Source organism: Poromitra crassiceps, assembly GCF_964638095.1.
Source record: "Poromitra crassiceps genome assembly, contig: HAP1_SCAFFOLD_409, whole genome shotgun sequence".
NCBI classification, from domain to species: domain Eukaryota; kingdom Metazoa; phylum Chordata; class Actinopteri; order Beryciformes; family Melamphaidae; genus Poromitra; species Poromitra crassiceps.
In genome coordinates, this window is record NW_028151997.1 from 135,936 (window position 1) to 141,943 (window position 6,008).

Here is a 6,008-nt window from a genome sequence, read left to right on the forward strand (position 1 = left end):
GACACCAGAGAGGCTAAGACCGCATTGACTCAGTGCGGTATTCAGCCTCTCTGGTGTCAAGTCTGATTTTGGAAAAAAAAAAAAAAAAAAAAACTTAAAATCAGACAGAGTGTTGAGACCAGAGAGGCTAAGACCGCATTGACTCAGTGCGGTATTCAGCCTCTCTGGTGTCAAGTCTGATTTTGGAAAAAAAAAAAAAAAAAAAAAAAAAAAAATCAGACAGAGTGTTGACACCAGAGAGGCTAAGACCGCATTGACTCAGTGCGGTATTCAGCCTCTCTGGTGTCAAGTCTGATTTTGGAAAAAAAAAAAATCCAAAATCAGACAGAGTGTTGACACCAGAGAGGCTAAGACCGCACTGAGTCAATGCGGTCTTAGCCTCTCTGGTGTCAACACTCTGTCTGATTTTGGATTTTTTTTTTTTCCAGAGTGTTGACACCAGAGAGGCTAAGACCGCATTGACTCAGTGCGGTATTCAGCCTCTCTGGTGTCAAGTCTGATTTTGAAAAAAAAAAAAAAAAAAATCCAAAATCAGACAGAGTGTTGAGACCAGAGAGGCTAAGACCGCATTGACTCAGTGCGGTATTCAGCCTCTCTGGTGTCAAGTCTGATTTTGGAAAAAAAAAAAAAAAATCCAAAATCAGACAGAGTGTTGACACCAGAGAGGCTAAGACCGCATTGACTCAGTGCGGTATTCAGCCTCTCTGGTGTCAAGTCTGATTTTGGAAAAAAAAAAAAAAAAATCCAAAATCAGACAGAGTGTTGAGACCAGAGAGGCTAAGACCGCATTGACTCAGTGCGGTATTCAGCCTCTCTGGTGTCAAGTCTGATTTTGGAAAAAAAAAAAAAAATCCAAAATCAGACAGAGTTGACACCAGAGAGGCTAAGACCGCATTGACTCAGTGCGGTATTCAGCCTCTCTGGTGTCAAGTCTGATTTTGAAAAAAAAAAAAAAAAAAAAATCCAAAATCAGACAGAGTGTTGAGACCAGAGAGGCTAAGACCGCATTGACTCAGTGCAGTATTCAGCCTCTCTGGTGTCAAGTCTGATTTTGGAAAAAAAAAAAAAATCCAAAATCAGACAGAGTGTTGACACCAGAGAGGCTAAGACCGCATTGACTCAGTGCGGTATTCAGCCTCTCTGGTGTCAAGTCTGATTTTGGAAAAAAAAAAAAAAAATCCAAAATCCGACAGAGTGTTGAGACCAGAGAGGCTAAGACCGCATTGACTCAGTGCGGTATTCAGCCTCTCTGGTGTCAAGTCTGATTTTGGAAAAAAAAAAAAATCCAAAATCAGACAGAGTCTTGACCCCAGAGAGGCTAAGACCGCATTGACTCAGTGCGGTTTTCAGCCTCTCTGGTGTCAAGTCTGATTTTGGAAAAAAAAAAAAAATCCAAAATCAGACAGAGTGTTGAGACCAGAGAGGCTAAGACCGCATTGACTCAGTGCGGTATTCAGCCTCTCTGGTGTCAAGTCTGATTTTGGAAAAAAAAAAAATCCAAAATCAGACAGAGTGTTGACACCAGAGAGGCTAAGACCGCACTGAGTCAATGCGGTCTTAGCCTCTCTGGTGTCAACACTCTGTCTGATTTTGGATTTTTTTTTTTTCCAGAGTGTTGACACCAGAGAGGCTAAGACCGCATTGACTCAGTGCGGTATTCAGCCTCTCTGGTGTCAAGTCTGATTTTGAAAAAAAAAAAAAAAAAAATCCAAAATCAGACAGAGTGTTGAGACCAGAGAGGCTAAGACCGCATTGACTCAGTGCGGTATTCAGCCTCTCTGGTGTCAAGTCTGATTTTGGAAAAAAAAAAAAAAAATCCAAAATCAGACAGAGTGTTGACACCAGAGAGGCTAAGACCGCATTGACTCAGTGCGGTATTCAGCCTCTCTGGTGTCAAGTCTGATTTTGGAAAAAAAAAAAAAAACATCCAAAATCAGACAGTGTTGAGACCAGAGAGGCTAAGACCGCATTGACTCAGTGCGGTATTCAGCCTCTCTGGTGTCAAGTCTGATTTTGGAAAAAAAAAAAAAAAAATCCAAAATCAGACAGAGTGTTGAGACCATAGAGGCTAAGACCGCATTGACTCAGTGCGGTATTCAGCCTCTCTGGTGTCAAGTCTGATTTTGGAAAAAAAAAAATCCAAAATCAGACAGAGTGTTGACACCAGAGAGGCTAAGACCGCACTGAGTCAATGCGGTCTTAGCCTCTCTGGTGTCAACACTCTGTCTGATTTTGGATTTTTTTTTTTTCCAGAGTGTTGACACCAGAGAGGCTAAGACCGCATTGACTCAGTGCGGTATTCAGCCTCTCTGGTGTCAAGTCTGATTTTGAAAAAAAAAAAAAAAAAAAATCCAAAATCAGACAGAGTGTTGAGACCAGAGAGGCTAAGACCGCATTGACTCAGTGCGGTATTCAGCCTCTCTGGTGTCAAGTCTGATTTTGGAAAAAAAAAAAAAAAAAAAAAATCCAAAATCAGACAGAGTGTTGAGACCAGAGAGGCTAAGACCGCATTGACTCAGTGTGGTATTCAGCCTCTCTGGTGTCAAGTCTGATTTTGGAAAAAAAAAAAAAAAAATCCAAAATCAGACAGAGTTGACACCAGAGAGGCTAAGACCGCATTGACTCAGTGTAGTATTCAGCCTAGGGTTAGGGTAACCCTAACCCTAGTCTGTTGACTTAAAGTACATAGCTGGACTGTGTGATGTGTTCATACTAACACTAAGTCTGTTGACTAGTACATAGCTGGACTGTGTGTGATGTGTTCATACTAACACTAAGTCTGTTGACTAGTACATAGCTGGACTGTGTGATGTGTTCATACTAACACTAAGTCTGTTGACTTAAAGTACATAGCTGGACTGTGTGATGTGTTCATACTAACACTAAGTCTGTTGAGTAGTACATAGCTGGACTGTGTGTGATGTGCTCATACTAACACTAAGTCTGTTGACTTAAAGTACATAGCTGGACTGTGTGTGATGTGTTCATACTAACACTAAGTCTGTTGACTAGTACATAGCTGGACTGTGTGTGATGTGTTCATACTAACACTAAGTCTGTTGACTAGTACATAGCTGGACTGTGTGTGATGTGTAGCTGGACTGTGTGTGATGTGTTCATACTAACACTAAGTCTGTTGACTAGTACATAGCTGGACTGTGTGTGATGTGTTCATACTAACACTAAGTCTGTTGACTTAAAGTACATAGCTGGACTGTGTGTGATGTGCTCATACTAACACTAAGTCTGTTGACTAGTACATAGCTGGACTGTGTGTGATGTGTTCATACTAACACTAAGTCTGTTGACTAGTACATAGCTGGACTGTGTGTGATGTGTTCATACTAACACTAAGTCTGTTGACTTAAAGTACATAGCTGGACTGTGTGTGATGTGTTCATACTAACACTAAGTCTGTTGACTAGTACATAGCTGGACTGTGTGTGATGTGTTCATACTAACACTAAGTCTGTTGACTAGTACATAGCTGGACTGTGTGTGATGTGTTCATACTAACACTAAGTCTGTTGACTAGTACATAGCTGGACTGTGTGATGTGTTCATACTAACACTAAGTCTGTTGACTAGTACATAGCTGGACTGTGTGTGATGTGTTCATACTAACACTAAGTCTGTTGACTTAAAGTACATAGCTGGACTGTGTGTGATGTGTTCATACTAACACTAAGTCTGTTGACTAGTACATAGCTGGACTGTGTGTGATGTGTTCATACTAACACTAAGTCTGTTGACTAGTACATAGCTGGACTGTGTGATGTGTTCATACTAACACTAAGTCTGTTGACTAGTACATAGCTGGACTGTGTGATGTGTTCATACTAACACTAAGTCTGTTGACTAGTACATAGCTGGACTGTGTGATGTGTTCATACTAACACTAAGTCTGTTGACTAGTACATAGCTGGACTGTGTGTGATGTGTTCATACTAACACTAAGTCTGTTGACTAGTACATAGCTGGACTGTGTGTGATGTGTTCATACTAACACTAAGTCTGCTGACTAGTACATAGCTGGACTGTGTGTGATGTGTTCATACTAACACTAAGTCTGTTGACTTAAAGTACATAGCTGGACTGTGTGTGATGTGTTCATACTAACACTAAGTCTGTTGACTAGTACATAGCTGGACTGTGTGATGTGTTCATACTAACACTAAGTCTGTTGACTTAAAGTACATAGCTGGACTGTGTGATGTGTTCATACTAACACTAAGTCTGTTGACTTAAAGTACATAGCTGGACTGTGTGTGATGTGTTCATACTAACACTAAGTCTGTTGACTAGTACATAGCTGGACTGTGTGTGATGTGTTCATACTAACACTAAGTCTGTTGACTAGTACATAGCTGGACTGTGTGATGTGTTCATACTAACACTAAGTCTGTTGACTAGTACATAGCTGGACTGTGTGATGTGTTCATACTAACACTAAGTCTGTTGACTTAAAGTACATAGCTGGACTGTGTGTGATGTGTTCATACTAACACTAAGTCTGTTGACTTAAAGTACATAGCTGGACTGTGTGATGTGTTCATACTAACACTAAGTCTGTTGACTTAAAGGGTTCTTTGTACGTTTAATCGGGTAGGGAGCAACACTGAGGCAAACAAGGGGCCAAAACCATAAGATGAGTCATCAAGAGTTAATTAACAAAAAGTAATAGATACAATATTAAAATAATTTAAAATACAATACAAATATAAAATACTAAAACTATAAAAAGTTAAGAAGCTCTAGTGTCCCTTCAGTAATTGCAGGTAATGCTGGTGTTATCCATGAGCGTGGCTTGTTTATCAGTCGCCTGCTTGCGCGTCCTTCGCGGGGCCACTGTCCTCAGGTGGGCCACGACGTCCGCTGCTTACTGGTGTGGTCGCCTGCTGGCTGACCTGTGGTCCTTGTGTCATCTCCCTGTCATTGTTCCTCTCTGTCGTTTTCCCTTCTTTTCTGCTGGATGCTGCGCTCTCCTCATCCGCTCCAGGCAGCCACAGAGTGTGCAGGAGAACAGAGCGTCAAGGAGAGCAGTGTCCAGTGAGCCTAACCGCTTCCCCCCCTCTTGATTACATAATTTGGCACTGTCCGCAGGATCCGGTTTTGGGAACAGCTGCGATAACCACTAGCTGATCGGTTAGCAGCTAGCAAGCTGTAGCTATCAGACTCTGCTGGTTTAACTAGCAGTGCTTACGCCTACATTCCACTAGGTCCGTGTTCGGTCCGTCTGCGCTGCGGTACGGCATTGGAGCCGATACGTTTCCACTCTAATCATTGTGTCAACTCCCACCTACTCCGCTGCGTTGCGTGTCTACTCCGTCCCAGCTCCGAAAAAGATACGCAAGGGTTCTATTTTTCACGGATGACGGAGCAAAGCCGCAGCAAGTTGGGCGGAGCCAGGCATGAAATCAACAGGGCAGAGGTGTTTACAGCATTCAATATCAAGCCAGAGGACAAATATGTATGAGGAAAAGTTCATAATTGAAGTGGAAAACCACAAAATAATATATGACACAACACATCCTTTTTACAAGGACAACACCAAGCAAGCCCACCCCTCCTCTGCTCCTCCAGTTGGGAACAATGATCTTCTGCCTGTTTGTCGTTGTATTTATCCCACATACAAATTGTCTCGCTCGATTTTACCGTGATAACCTGTGGGTCTCGTCACTCTAGCTGTCTGGCGGAGCAGAGCCGTGACGTGCTCTGCATGCAGCCGGTTAGTGTTGGCGCAGCACAGAGCACGGAGCAAAACCGGAGAACAGCTGCAACGCAACGCAATGCAACCAGTGCAATCCCGGCGTTACAGTGATGCAGTGAGCATGAGCCAACTGTCCTTATGTTACACCGTGTATGGGTGTGCCACGTCCCACCTCCACGGCCAACCAATGGTGTCATTTCACCATTCAGCCATTCGTATTTGTAGGGCTGGCCCTGCTGATGCGGTCCAACCAAAAATCTATCTCTACCAAGAATGCAGTGACCAAAAGATCAAACTG